This window comes from Crinia signifera, chromosome 19 (assembly GCF_055691185.1).
Source record: "Crinia signifera chromosome 19, ASM5569118v1, whole genome shotgun sequence".
In the NCBI taxonomy this organism is placed as follows: domain Eukaryota; kingdom Metazoa; phylum Chordata; class Amphibia; order Anura; family Myobatrachidae; genus Crinia; species Crinia signifera.
The window spans coordinates 52,466,596-52,482,883 of record NC_139226.1 but is presented as its reverse complement, the minus strand read 5'-3'; the positions used below and the strand labels follow the sequence as shown (position 1 = coordinate 52,482,883).

Below are 16,288 nucleotides of genomic sequence, written 5' to 3'. Positions count from 1 at the left end.
ATGATCAATGACCGGCCTGACTTTGAATAGCCGGTCAAAGGTGGGATCATCTCTGGGTGGGCACTGTGCATTATCATTGTAATGCCAAAAATTTAAGGATCATCTCAAAACGAGCCCGAGTCATGGCCATACGGTAAAATGGGGTGCTGTACAGAACATCTGTACTCCAATATTGCCTAATTTCTGGCTTTTTTACTATGCCCATATGAAACACCAGACCCCAAAACGTCATCATCTCTACTGCATCTACAGGGGTCCACCTAGCAAATGATGACGTGGGGTTTTGAGCAATGAACTGCTGGGCATATAAATTAGTTTGGTCCACCATTAAATTTATAAAATCATCAGAGAAAAATAATTTGAAAAAGTCAATTTCTCTGAGACCTGTGGAATCAAATTGGATTCCTGGCATGGCCAAAAACTCAGGAACCTGGGGCTCAAAATTGTCTGGTGGTGGGGTCCATACGAGATCAATTATTGGGGGGGGGGTCTCAGCTGCTCTACGGGGGCGTCTTTGAGGGGGTCCCTCATCACCAGAGGAGGAAGAGGAGCTTAAGACGAAGCCTTCAAATTCCCCGCTTGCATCACTGGCTGTGTCAGAGTCAGAGGCAAGCATGGCATATGCCTCCTCCGCTGAATACATTCTTCTGGATGACTGGGATGACATTTGGGATGACATTTGGGATGACATTTGGGATGCCATTTTTATTTTTGTGTTTTTGGTAGTGAAATGTTTCAACACGTGTATAGTGTAGGGGGGGGGGGTACAAACTTTATTTCAACCCAGGGGGGTATGTAGTGTGTAGTGTGTATGTAGTGCAGAAAAAAAAAATACTTTATACAGGAATTTGATCCCAATAAAAAAGAAAAAATTGAAGGGGTTAAAAAAAAAAAAAAAATTGAAGGGGTTAAAAAAAAAAAAAAAAAAAGGTCCTGCGCCAAAAATTGAGCACAGATGTTGGTCAGTAACGTCCGTCACTGAACAGCGCTCAAAGGCAACAGGAATTTGATCAAAAAAATAAATAAAAATAGATCAACCCTGTGCCGAAAAAGCTGATCAGTGATGTACGTCACTAATCAGCGCACAGTGGCCACAGGACACCCACAAAATCACAGTGTGTGTAAAAAAAAAATTAAAAAAAGACCCCACAGCACCCTCAAAAAAAAAAAAAGGTGATCACTGATGCGACACTGATTACCAGTGAGGGGCAGCAGGTGCACAACCTTTGGTGCAACAGACAGTGCAACTGGCAGCAACTGACAGGTATATATAAAAAAAAAACCTCTGCACCCCCAAAAAGTTGCTGATCACCTCAGATATAGTGATCAGCACAAAAGGCGGGGGCAGCAGACACAAAATATAGCACTCTCTATCACTCTCTGTCACTATCTCTCTCTATCTCTCTCTATCTCTCTATCTCTCACTATCTATCACTCTATGACACTGCAGCAGCAGCACTGACAGGTATTTATATAAAAATAAAACCCTGCGCCCCCAAAAAGTTGCTGATCAGTTAATTTATACTGATCAGCACAAAAGGGGGGGCAGCAGTCAGTTATATAAAAAATATATAGCACAATCTGTCACTATCTCTCTATCTCTCTCTATCTCTCTCTCTCTCTCTATCTCTCTATCTATAACTTTATCACACTGCAGCAGCACAAAATATAGCACTCTCTGTCACTAGCCCTCTCTATCTCTCTCTATCTCTCTCTCTCTATCTCTCTATCTATACTCGATGACACTGCAGCAGCACATCACAGCACAGGAAGTCACAGCAAGAAGCAAGAAGTAGCAAGATCCAGGCAGTGATCAGGTAAGTATTTTGTAAGGTTCAGGTCAGTATACTGCGGCAGCTAGGCACGGTGACCGCACTGCACGCAATTCCAGACCGGAATGGCGTCTGCAGTGCAGTCACCGTTAGTTTAAACCCCCCTCCATGGCTGTGATTGGTTCGTCGGTCCGACGAACCAATCACGGCCTTTGGGGGCGGGCGGGGTGAGGTGGGGTGACACCAGTGTCACCCTTACACCCCGCGGTGATTGGTGCTGTACTTTACAGCACCAATCACCTCCGATCCCTGTGTCACCGGCGAACGTTATTCGCCGGTGACACAGAAAACGCTGTAATTGGCTGTTCACACTGAACAGCCAATCACAGCGATCGCCGACTGGGGGGCGGCATCGCAGCCCCCCCTGGGCATGCAGGGACATGTCTGCTGTCAGGGACAGCAGACATCGTCCCTCTGTCACTGCGTCTCTAGACGCAGTGACAGTTTGAAGCCATGACGTATATATACGTCATGTGTCGGGAAGTACATCCCGGCCATGACGTATATATACGTCAAATGTCGGGAAGGGGTTAAACAGTCGTATGCAACCGTAGGGAAAATACGAATACGAAAAACTAGGTTTTTCATATTGGTAAATTTCCCCCTTAGTTGCATCCTTATGCTTTCTTGCCTTGAAAATTCTCTACTGATGTTGGAAATTGTGAACTTCTGGCCATCAAGTTGGCGTTTGAAAACTGGAGACATTGGCTAGAGGAAGACAAAGACACCATCTCATCATCAAAACTTGTTTTATATTGAGTTTGCAAAGAGAATAAACTCCAGACAAGCACACTGTGTACTATTTTTTTGCACAATTTTCATTTGTGTTGGAATAGTACAAAGTTTCTCATCACAACTCAATTAATTCATGCTCCAGTTCTTTAAGAAACCCTCAGAATGATTCGGAAGTTCTGTTCTGTCTGAATACTTTTCAGGATAATTCACTTAGATACACTCCTTCTGGACAAAAGTGCCGCTGTCCATACCTAGAAACCCTTGATCCCATTATTTATCCACCACGTCTTCAAATGACACAGATTTCATCTTGATATTGTCCCCTAAAGAGGGTCCCAGTCCGTTGCTCAATTTGTTGGAAGTAGTTTCATACACCATTGTGTATCATTCACAGCTTATCTTCTGCATACCAGTCTTAGCCTAATAGACAGGATGAAAGGATGAATCAATCATTGGAGCAATATCTCTGCTGCTACATTTCCAAATATCATAAAAATTGTGTAGAATATCTATCCTGGCTGGATCTGCAGTTAACAATGCCTGACATTCTTCCACAAAGATATTGCAAGGCCAGAATCGAGGGGCTCCTTCAACCCTTCTCAATTACTGTTAAGAGTTGCAATGACAAGCATTCTTTGGTGGGTACCGGCCATAACTAGGCACCTGGTCCTGACGTTCACAGTGACAGCTGGGTCTGGAGCGACCACACTGGCCTTTGTTTCCTAACAGCTAGGACACCTCACTATTGGGCTGTGTAGCCACACAGCTGCAGATTGTTTGTGTTTAAGGGGGCATATTTCTAATGAGCATTCTGTTTGGCCTAGGACATTCCTCATGCACTATTGCTTTTGTACAGGACTGTTATTCTTCCCATTTCCCATTTCCCCAGGTTCAGTTGTTTGCTTCTTTTATGCATGTCTCATGATCTTGCTCTCAGTCTCTGCAGTCTGCATCCTGATTTCTCTCCTTTTCCCCCCTCCAGCCCATCCCTGTGCTTGCCTAGTGTTCATGCTGTCTCCTTGTCCCTGCATTAAGTCCAGACAGCATCACAGTTCTGGCTGAACTTATTTCACCCAAGAAAGGTGGCTGTTATCAGTGAAATCCATCACTGCCTGACAGATGCACTGTGGAAGCTAGGCGTGCTTTTCAGGAATAAATCATTAGTGTGCTGAGTAGGGTATTAAATCATGTTAGTAATAGGTCTATATAACATACGTTTTCCCCTACACTACATTATGATGCTGTAAATACTGATACTAATGTGAGTGTTTAAGTAACTGGCTCAAATGGAATGCTGCATATGGGGACATGCAGTGTTTGGAAGACCGATTCAGCACCAGCCTCTTGGACAGTGTCAGTAGTGCCTTAGGGCCTTATTTTGGTTCATTCTTTCTGACAAAATCCTTCTTAGATGGACAAAACCATGTGCACTGCAGGGGGGCAGATGTAACATGTGCAGAGAGAATTAGATTTGGGTGAGTTATTTTGTTTCTGTGCAGGGAAAATACTGACTGCATGATTTTACACTTCAATATAGATCTCACTTTGAAGAAAAACCCCACCCAAATCTAATTCTCTCTGCACATGTTACATCTGCCCCACCTGCAGTGCACATGGTTTTGCCCATCTAAGAAGGATTTTGTCAGAAAGAATGAACCAAAATAAGGCCCTTACTCTCTGAGGCATTGTCCTTGATTGGTGGATTATGCAAAGGAATGAGTCTAAGTTCTTCTTTTTGTCCTTCCTCCTCTGTGCCTGTGCTCCACTAAATTGGTAGATATCAGTCCAATATCTCCAACAGTTGAGGACTCCCTAAGGTACTGTATGTTGCAATTGACTGCAGAGATACAGGCTTCTTAGTGGGATGGTGTATTTTATGTATGTATGTATGTATGGTAGTTGTGGATCTGAGATAAAGCAGCCTTGCTGAGGGATCACTGTCATAAATAAAGTAGTAGATACTTTGGTTGTAGATGATGTGTGCACAAGTGTTGACATTGTTGCAGAGTTATACACAGTATGTACACATCAGCTGATGGCTCCAAATATGAGAAGCCCAGTTACCTAACCAGTGGTCTTGGTTTATTCAGGGCTGGATTTAGGGGTCAGGCCGCCATTAGGCACCCCCCCCCCCCAAACATATACTGTACAGAGTATTGGGGCACACTGACAAACATACACACACACTGTACTGGGTATAGGGGCACACCGACATACACACACACTGGAACCGAACCAGTACATGGTATCCCTGGATGTGGAGGCCCTTTATACATCTATCCATCACCATCATGGAATTGAAGCTGTTGAATATTTTATGCAGACCGAAGGAATGGAGGAATTTCATGTCCTACTGAGCAGACACCCGCAATATCGGTATAACCCTTTAATGTGGAATACTGACCCATACTGACGACGTGTGGGGAATCTACCCCTAATTATTACCAACGCAGTTCAGGGACCCGTATGGGGAATTTACCCCTAATTCTAACCAACTGCACTTAGGTACACGTACTAAATAGCCCTCAGCTCTGCATTTAAGAGTCAATCTGCCTATAGGAGTAAATTAACATCAGACACCCCAACCATCTGGAAGACTCTAGTGGGGAATTCACCCCTAATTCTAAGAGACCGTGTTTGGGGGATATTGTGGGGAATCTACCCCTAAAGAATACTCTTGTAAATACACATTGGGCACCTCTATTTGCCGGCGTGTGGGGAATTTACCCCTCATTATAACAATTGTGCTCAGGGATTGCATGTGTATAGAATACCATCGACATATGTAAACAGCTATCAGAGCATTGTGAAGCACCTTACCTAGGAAAGCCCGAATGAGGCAACAATAAATAAATAAATAAATACAAGTGGTAAATCAGTCTTTATTGATACAGAATAAATATTATATGCAAGGACTATAATGGGGAATTTACCCCAATCCACATTCGAATACTAACACCAGCAGTCGTATCTGCCTACACTTTTAAATTCTTTCAATCACAATTTTTCCTCGACAGAGTTGAAGGGAGATATGTCAATCGCACAGGTAGGTATCTAGATTAATTTTCAAAAGAGAGGACCCTCCTGAGTGCCGATAATTTTTACAGTAATCCATACACTCAGTGTGTTCTAAATCCCCCTCTTCCCCTCCCCACATACAATGTTTAAATTTTGATCTGTACCGCAGCGCGATTATAGTCACCGGGTCACACCGTGACTACACGTTAGTCTGGCGCCAGACTTAACGTTCTTTGAGCTGTCTGGATGAACGAGGCAAGTGCTAGCCTGCACACCTCTAACGTAGTTCACCAGCGCTCAAACCCTGAGAAGTAAGAGTGGCTGCCTGCAACCGCTCGGCAGTAACACCAGAGGACGGCCCTGGACGGGTGCTCGCCTCACTTACTTCGCGAGAGCGACTGTACCGCTAGTCCTCTCAGCACGAGAACTGTCACTCTCACCGTTGTAACAAACAATATAGTTATCTCACGGTGAGGTACATTAGTGACTAGGAGGAAGCCTGTACCATCAGTCCCCTCCACTTGAGAGCACTTTACTCTCATCGCGGCTGCATACTGTTTAAAAAACACTTATACACAGGGGATACTGGAGATTTGGGGGTCACACTGAGTCAGGGGAATATTTCCCCTTTTTTAATAAATGTTTGTGATTTTCTGTATGTCTTGGTTTTATTTCGCTATAAATTTTTAACGTATACCCAATAAATGTTATATATTATGAGTTAAATTCTTAGGTGCACCAGCAAAAGGCATTCTTTTCTTTCTTCAAAACTCTCACAATTTTTCCTCTCTTATGAAACACTGTGGGTGAAATGTAATAGGATGAGAGATTCAGAAAGTGAGAGATTTGGTAAGAAATCTCCAGTTTTTTTAAAGTGGCAATCATTTACACAGCAAAATCACACTGGTTTTGCTGTGTAAATGATTGCCACTTTAAAAAAACTGGAGATTTCTTACCAAATCTCTCACTTTCTGAATCTCTCATCCTATTACATTTCACCCTGTATGTTGATCTATGTGAAAAAACCTTTTAACCTCTTATTTCGCTACATGTGGTGGTTTCCTTATCCATCCGGGTCTCAATAAAGATAAAAGGAGCCACCACTTTTTTAAAAGTAATATTTGAAAAGGAATTAACTCCAATTAATTTTTCTCAGATTGTCCACAAGGAGTGCATATATACAAACTGTTTTCTTCTTTTCCTACTGAGCAGACTCCTGAAATTCGTACTACAACACAACTTCTTCACATTTAACGACAAATTCTTTTTGCAGACCCGCGGAACCGCTATGGGGGCAGCATGTGCCCCGACATATGCAATCATCTTTTTAGGCTGGTGGGAGGAAACCCTTGTGTTCATTGATGAGAATGTACACCTGACCTTGTAGGTCGTGATGTGGGTTCGATATATTGACGACATCTTTATGATATGGGAAGGCGACAAAGAAGAGCTCTTGAATTTCATCCAGCTCCTGAACAACAACCCTCGAAATATTCACCTAACACACACCATCAGTCAACAACCACTTCCTTTCTTGGATCTGATGATCTATAAAAACAATCATGATATGATCTCAACCAGACTCCATAGGAAGGAAACGGCCACCAACACGCTCCTGCATCAAACCAGCTCACATTTCCCGCCGACGGTGGAAAATATACCCAAGGGAGAATTCCTCCGCCTAAGGAGAAACTGCTCCGACCACGAAGAATATAAAACACTCAGCAAAGATTTGGCCTCAAGACTCCATGACAGGGGGTACAGTAAAACATCTATTAAAAAAGCTGCTAAGATATCCTTAACAAAGAACCGAGAGGAACTCATCTTCAAAAAGAACCCCAAAAAAGAAGACAAAACGATCAGATTCATGGGTAATTTTTGCCAAGAATGGAGACAAATAAAAAATGCGATACTGAAACATTGGTCAGTACTACACCTGGATACCACTCTCTCCAAAAAACTCAGTCCTCAAGTCTCAATGAGCTGGAGAAGGTCAAAAAACCTCCGGGACAAATTAGTCTCTAGTCATTTCGTACGATCACAAAAACACAAAGACGTCGTGTCAGGCATCTACTCCTGTGGAACCTGCAAAATGTGCCAACATATCATTAACATCAAACAGATCAGGGACAAATATGGTAAAATGATAGCACTACAGCATTATATCAACTGCAATACCCAAAATGTTGTGTACTGCCTAACATGCCCTTGTGAACAAAGATACGTGGGCATGACCACAAGACCTCTGAAACAAAGGATATTGGAGCACATTGGAAGCATCCGCAACGCCAACACGGACAAAAGTAAAATGAAGAAACTGACGACGGTAGCCCGCCATTTCCACACCAAACACAACAGCAACTGGAAAGATCTGAAAATTTTCGGATTAGAAAAAATAAACCTAGGAATAAGGGGCGGAGATCTCACTAACACTCTCTTGAAGAAATAAAGTGAATGGATATTTAAGTTGAATTCAATCAATCCAACAGGAATGAACGAGAACATCAATTACGGTGCCTTTTTATAAATGGACACCCCAACCAAGCAGGCACTAACAAGAACATTTATACGACATTAACCACATAGAATTCCCTTGAAATCACCCAGCACTCCTGGTATTATTATTCATTAATAAATTCTTTAGTCTCTCACGTTTTTATTATTCTTATATTTCTTTATAATTTTGTGTATCACTACCAGTGCTGACTCCTATAGCCATCACCTTCTTTTGTCACTTACACCTTTTACCCACTGCCTGAATGAATCCTAAAACTACGATCAAACCAATGCTGGACCGCCCAAACACGACCGACCTTGGAAGCTAAGCAGCAATGGGCCTGGTAAGTAATGGGATGGGGGACCTCCTATGAACACCAGGTATCATATACTAATGGTATCAATACAGGCCTTGTACACTCATCTTTTATTAAAGGTATCCTATCATCCCCTTCCCCCTGCCCAAAAGCTCACATTGGCATCTATTTCACTCAATAATCAAACTCACGGAGCACTTATACCACGTACCACTGATCACTACTTACTACGGTAACATCACTATACAAATTCCCTATCACTATACCCCACGAACTCCCGCTCACCTGACAACCACTATAGTAAAGTTCTCTACCACATCCATATTGAAAGCAATGGATCATAAAATAATCCATCTCTGTGGACATCATAATTGTGGAACCAGCAATAACAACGTAATCCTTTGATCTCCAAATGCCATCTCTAAGGACTACCGTCCGCATTGGACCCTGACTTTTGTTTACTACCCTTGTTTAATTTATTTTATTTTATCTTACTTTACTCTATTTTCCCTGTCCTCCCAAGACTCACGTAAGCTTCAAGCTCTATGCAAACATCTAAGGAAAAAGCTTGATCTATCATATGTGCGCTCTCAGTTGAAGCTACATAATTGACATTAACTGACCTGGACTATACAGGCATAAATACCGCACTACTTGCAACCACCGCCGCGACATCATTACATATGTCAGCCCTCTTTTTAATCCACAATCTTTTAACATGTACTGTCTACTACGTATAAAGCACACTCTTGCTCTCCTTACAGTGCGACAGCCCAGATACACAATACAGTGCATAATATTAGCAACAGGCACTTCCTGATCATCTACCATAGTGTAAATAAGACAATCTTCTGTCTAACATACACTTCGGTGCTGCCAATACATAATCAACTACTAAGCTGCTGATTGGCACACTACGGCAAACCCCTGTCTTCTATTAGTTTAGCACTTTGGCCTCAATCCAAGCCGCCTATTGGCATAGAAAGACAAACTCCCGTCTTCTTATTTGCCCAGCACACAGGCACTCCCATTGGACAGGTCAGCACTGTAGCTGCGCCTATTGGCCACAACGCACAATATAGTCAGGAGAGACGTAGTTGACAGACACACCTCCTCTGTGACCAAGCGTAGCGAAACGTACGTCAGAGGGATTCCGCCGTGTCACGTGGTGCACACACGTGACCGGCTTATTCCAGGCAGGGACGCCAGCAGGAAGCGGCGAGCGCTCACTCTCCTTTTTTCAGTACAGCAGCAAACCACATCCCGGCTTCCCATTACCATACCGGTCAGGTCTCCCAGGTAACCACTGGTCTTTGCCAGTGGACTCATTTATACCTTAACTGTACTTTGCTTTATTATAGCATAAATGTTTTTTTGAGTAAATCTGTGTGCCCCCGGACTGCCTTATGTAAACACTGCTGCACTTCATGCTGCAGAAATCCCTGCCGCATTGTGAGACACAACTGGTTTAAGAAAAAAATCCTATGATTTAAAAACTCCATCAAAACAGACCTTAATTTGGTGTCAATTGTGGGATTAATGAGGATTACCTATTACCCATACTAAGACCAGTGAGAGTCTCCATACTATCATCACATATATTTTTGCTGCGCTTTTTTAGAATACCAACTAGGTACAAGAACCCACATTAGTATTTTAGAGCATACCTAATAAAAGTTCAATCTTAAATAATTCTCATAAACCCTTATCTGTGATATAAGGGTGCCCCCACCCAGAGTTTTGCTTTTTTCTCCTCCTCCCTTGGCATTGTTTCATTACAATTTGTTACTCTGGGGTGCACCACTGACTGTCCCATACAGAGGCACCATAAGACACACATTGTCTGAGTGCTCTGGGATTCACTGTCCTGATACTAGGAAAATAGTCAGTTCTCACAGATCTAAACCATTATTATTTTCTATTTTTACTATTAATTCATTGTCCATAAATACCAGTGCGGTCATACCCCCCATCCTTCCCATCCCCATAGCCCCTTTTCCTCTCCCTTTTTCTACTTAAACATAAACATTGGGGACTGGGAGGGGCTATCACTGTGGTCAGATCTATTCCTATACATACTGTAGAGGTACCTGTAGATCTAATCTCTTACTCATATGGTGATGAGAAATTAATGTACAGAAAAGATGCCCAGCTGGTTGTTTCCTTAGGTATCCTGAAATTTACAGTCTACACAACTTACAGGTAAGGTGTCTGTTACAACCTCACCAAGGTACTCCATCCTTCTGACAGAGATTTCGTACATTTTCCCACCCACGTGCCACATAACTTCACATGTGTTGGAAATGTTGTGCGTTTACAAGGCAGATTCATATATGCACACACCATTTGGTACTACAATACAGTCATTATCAGGTAATTCTCAATCAACACAACTGAAAATGGTAGTTGTGGATCTGAGATAAAGCAGCCTTGCTGAAGGATCACTATCATAAATAAAGTAGTAGATACTTTGGTTGTAGATGATGTGTGCGCAAGTGTTGATATTGTTGCAGAGTTATACACAGTATGTACACACCAGCTGATGGCTCCAACTATGAGAAGCCCAGTTACCTAACCAGTGGTATTGGTTTATTCAGGGCTGGATTTAGGGGTCAGGCCGCCCCTAGGCACATTCCCCCCCCCCCAAACATATACTGTACAGAGTATAGGGGCACACTGACACACACAAACACACACACACACTGTACTGGGTATAGGGGCACACCGACATACACACACACACACACTTATTGAATTAAAGGCACACTGACACACACAGGGACCAGAGGCCTGACACCCCCCTCCGAACAGGAACAGTACCTGCTGCTCTGCGCTGTGGGTGCCCCTGGATGAGGAGCTGGTCTGCAGATGGCCTACAGCTGCTTTCATTCTGCAGTGAGGCCCAGGCTGGGAACATGCTCCTTCTGGCTGCAGAGCTGGGGAGGGGAGATGGGTGCAGGGGAGAGCATCTCTGGTGCGTATAGGGGAGCGCTGCATCTCCGACGGGCCAGAGGGGTGAGTGTATCTGGTGGGCAGTGTCTTCGGTCGGCAGAGGGAAAGCGTCTCCGGCACACAAGGGAGAGCATCGCTGGTGCGCAAGGAAGAGTGCTGCGTTTCCAGCTGGCAGGCGGGAGAGTCTCCGGCGGGCAGGGGGGGAACGTTACTGGCAGACAGGGGGTGCCTCTGGCAGGCAGAGGGACGGACACCAGCGGCCTTTGATGTACCTTTATTAGTTACTCCAGTGGCTACCGCCTGTAACAGATAGTAGGTACAGCTGCACTGTCACGGTTCGGGTAGCTAAAAATCCATCTTACCTTTAATTTGTCTCTCAAGACTTTAATTTCACCCCAAGTTCGGATATCATCTGCACTGCCTGCATGTTGAATTCGCACCTGCAGTCTCTCCAGAAGTCACGCCGTGCCGCTGATGCTGTGGCAGTAGAGTGTGACCTTCCTGCCATCATGGATGTCAGCCAGCGCCCCTCTGCCTTCCGCGCCATCGCTATTACCACAGGCTGCAAGCATGTCTGCTACAAACAAGTTTTCTTTCTAGAGTCCAAACATGGGCGCAGCCATGTTTGAGGGGACGCGGTATGCGTCCTCCCGACCTGTTCCTACCCCCACTATCCACATTGGCGTGGAGTTGGTTGTAAAGTGTGGTGAGCACAGCGAGCCACCGAGCCCAAAGTGTGGCGAGCAGACGCGTAAAACAAGCCACGAAGCATGGCAAGTGCAGCGAGGGGACGCAGTTTACTCGCTGCACTCGCCACACTTCGAGCTCGGTGGCTCACTGCGCTCGCCACACTTTATAAAGTCAACTCTACGCCGACGTGGATAGTGGGGGTATGAACAGGTCAGGAGGACGCGTACTGCATCCCCTCACGGGGCTCGCTGTGCTTGCCACGCTTCAGGCTGATGTGGATAGTGAGGGTGTGCTAAATCGCATCGGATTGCACGCGATTTGTGTGCGATGCGATAGTGGGGGTGTGCTAAATTGCATCGGATGGCATGCGATTGGCGTGCGATGCGATCTGCGGGTAGTGGCGCCGTGAAACTACACAAGTACCTTCTTTTTCTATGGGGCACAACTTGAGTATGCTAATTTAAAACATACCTTTTATAAAAGTATTTTTAAAAACTGTTTATATACATCTCCATTTTTTGTCAATCACACAAACACAAAATGAGAGTGGTTCAAGGTCCAATTATTTATTTATAAAAGTAGCCAAGTAATTAGATTGTAATTGGCAAACAATTATATTTGGTCAGATAGTGTAACACAATTCATATTGTTCCATTCAATTAGAGAAATTCAATCGAGATACAGAGTACAGTATAGTAGTTTTTTTCAAAATACAGTATATTTCAGTACATATTCATTTGCATTTGAACAATTCTGGAATGGTATTTAAATTCATTCCTGTTCAAAAATCAAATGGATTAATTGGTTCAATTGCTCAGTCAATTTATTGCTTAATTAATTAAATGAATGTATCAGTTTATAGATTTCGGTGACAGGGCAATTGTGGATAAAGATTTATCCAGTCCGTCACCCCTAATTTTACTATATTAACTGATCAGTGCCTATTAACTCTGTATCTTATAAAAAATAAACATGTAGAAGGAATGGCATAGCATCTCCTCCTGGATAGCAGTGGGGGTAGTAAATGGCACTAAGTAGGCAAAAATATGGTGAGCCAGCAAAATAGAGAATTACTATATGTCATCCTTACTATGTGTCATAATGAGCCTCCACAGCCAATCCTCTGCCACCTCTGCTCCAGTTGACTGACTTAGCCTATCACCGCTCACTGGCTACTATAAGGATCCTGGGAAAACATTCCCAAATCGCCAGAGCTATTGTTGTCTCGTCATAGCACCATCTAGGTTATTCAGCTTCTGAGGATATTACTCCTATTAGTACCAACACCAGCTGGAATTACCACCTGGCTCCATTGGTGTTCCACCACTGATCCTTCTACTATCGGTGTTCCCCATTGATCCTGCTCATTGGTGTTCTGCCAACGATCCTGCTCATTGGTGTTCCACCATCAATCCTCAGCACCGGTATCTTGTCATCGATCCTGCATACCATCAGTGTCTCATCATCGATCCCGTTGCACCATTGGCATTACTACACCTCCCTATGGTCAGTACCACCTCTGTTGAGTCTCATGCTGATTATCATTTGCGTCTTTGAACTTCCTCTGTGTACCATCAGTACCTCCTCTGTGATTGCTCACTATTAATGCTAACTACCACCTTCATCATTTATATTGACTCTCTGTGCCATGGATACAACTATTGTTGGTTTAAGTGGGGCATTATTATAAGAGACACACTCATTATTTATAGCTGAGTGGAGGTACACATTTCATTTCTACTTTGTTTGAGAAAAACCCCTTTGTGATGGTCCTCATAAATGGATAGTATTGATATAATACAGAGGTATATTTTCAAACACTACCAGTATACACGTACAGTAGTACATATTGTGAATTATTCTATCTTTGCATGTATCTGTGATGACAAAATACAGTGAAAGGGAATCCCATTAACCAAGAAAAGCAATTAGGGTAAATGATGGCTTAATATTACATATATTTTAGAAGAAAAGCACAACTTTATCTTATTAAAATACTGTATGCTTTTTAAAGAAATTTTATTTTATTATACACCCTATTCTCATATTGGACATCATTTTTAGCATTATTTTTGACCACTGTTTACATTTTAATTAATTCTGGTAAAATGTTACCAAAGGATATTAGAACCCAAACGACTGTGTCCTTCATCCATTCTTTTATGGGTGACTAAGTGTCCTTCATCATGATACACTCTGTGCTCCTACTGTACTAAGCTATATAATTTGTCTAGACTGGAAGTTTCTGTCAAACAACAGGCCATTTGTTCATACTTGTCTTGGATTGGGTACAACAGGCTCACTGTTAAGTATAGAGATTGTGGAGGTCAACCACTCACCCTAGGTGAGATGGAGAATGCTATTAAGTAAATTCCCTTTAGTCAAACTCTCAACCTGAATGTTTTGTACTGTAGATACTAAATAGCTTGTTGAGACAAGATAGCTTTGCTCTTAGAGCGTCGGTTTTGTTCAGTAGAAGCCATTATTACTTTTATCTCAAAAGAAGGCAATGACTATTCGCTGTGCCGAAACTTGTGCCCTGAAATCGCCCCGTGTGTAGGGTTGTTGAGCTTGATCTCATTTCAAAGCGGTTGTGGTGGCATTATTATTATCATTATCATTTATTTATAGGGCGCCACAAGGGTTCCGCAGCGCATTAACAGATCTCTAACCTTTAGTATCCTCTGCTGGTAGAATTTTAAAAAAGGCTTTAGTTTTTTAATCAAGAATTTTATGTGCAGTTTTTTTTTTATTATTTTTCTATTGTTATGGGGTATGTGGGAAGGAATGAGGGGAATTTTACACACATCAATATTGTGGGGACTTAACCAAGTGCACCTTCATTGGGAGCCTGAGCTCCACATTACACTTTTGTGGTGTGGAAGTTGGGTTTAAGACTGGGGGTGGGGTGGAAGTGGGGTTAAAGAGCAGTGGGTGTGTCAAAAAGGAGGGGACCCCCATCTGTTTAATTTGTACTGGCCCCTCAAGTTCTGATGGTAACCCTGGACAGAAGATCATGTGGCAAAAAAAAAAACTCTTCATAGCTTGTATCGTTCCCAGAGTCTACGGTGTTTGTATTATTTCTAATCACTTCTGTTATCTGAATTTCTGTTGCTGAACCTAGACTGTGTATTTGTTTATTGGATATAGACTTTAATTAGCAGCCAAGACTTCAGATTTGCCAGAGTGCTCTGCTAGTCTATGTGGAATTAACATTGTCAAAAAATGGAATTCAGCTACTCTATATTTAGACTAAATGAACACAGTGTGACAATTTATTTCCTCATGCCAAATCCTGCACATACCACTACTTTCCCAACACTAAACAATCACCCTCAGTTCAACCTCTGCACTCATCACATCCTTCAAAATGCAACCTCTACCTTTCTTCTCAACCTCCATTTCCCAACCGCATGCCCAGCTCTTCAACAAGACTCTTACCACTGGTATTTTACTCTCTTTTTGGAAACATTTCTAATCTCAGCAACAACTTTTTGCAACTGTGCTTCCACCCCAAACATTCCATTGAGATGGAGCTAACCAAAGTGATCAATGATAGTTCTTATATCAAAATACTGTATAATGGCCACATGTCCATACCCATTGATGAAATGTATGGATAATAAAAACAGCCATACTTACTGTTAAATATAAACTGTTGAGTTTGAATGAAGTGGGGTGCCATACAGCCCACCAGCCAGTGAGTGTACTGTTTATTATAAATGGGTAGTGGTGCAGGATGCTGGAACAGTTTTAGCACACGCGCTACAATCCATACGCATGCACAGTTATTTCATTATCGTATGGATTTCGAATCAACTCTGTGATCAACTCAGGTCGTATATATGCGAAAGCAGTCCGTATTTACAGATGGAGCGCCTCCCAGCCAGCCTATGGAATCGCCAAATTCTTTTGAGCTGGCGCAAGCTGGCGGTTATGTGCTCCATCTGATGGGGACGTGCGAGCGCCTCACACACTCACGCGTCCCCATCAGATTCCCTACCCAGCTCGCAGGGCGGCAGCAGGAAGCTGGTGGAGGGCTCTGACAGAATGGGGCGCGCGAGCGTCCCTTTCCATTGGCTGGTGGCGGGTAGCGGGACCTGGACGATAGAATCGCCAAGAGCAGCTCCAATGTGAGCTGCTCAATCTGTACCATGCAGAGAACAAAATATCTAAATGTGTTTGCTCCCCGGCATGGCAGCGTGGCTTGTTCCAGACACAAAGTTACGTGCTTTTATTGCTTTACTT

The 16,288-nt window shown here is 43.2% G+C and overlaps 1 protein-coding gene across 1 annotated transcript in view; it reads left to right on the top strand.

The window, feature by feature from the left end:
* The first annotated feature begins 9,584 nt into the window (after positions 1-9,584).
* The window catches only part of CACNG8 (calcium voltage-gated channel auxiliary subunit gamma 8), a 212,108-nt gene continuing 205,404 nt past the window's right edge, over positions 9,585-16,288 (top strand). The window contains exon 1 of the mRNA XM_083162591.1: positions 9,585-9,697. The gene's annotated coding sequence lies outside the window, so the exon portion shown is untranslated. The remainder of the gene's footprint in view (positions 9,698-16,288) is intronic.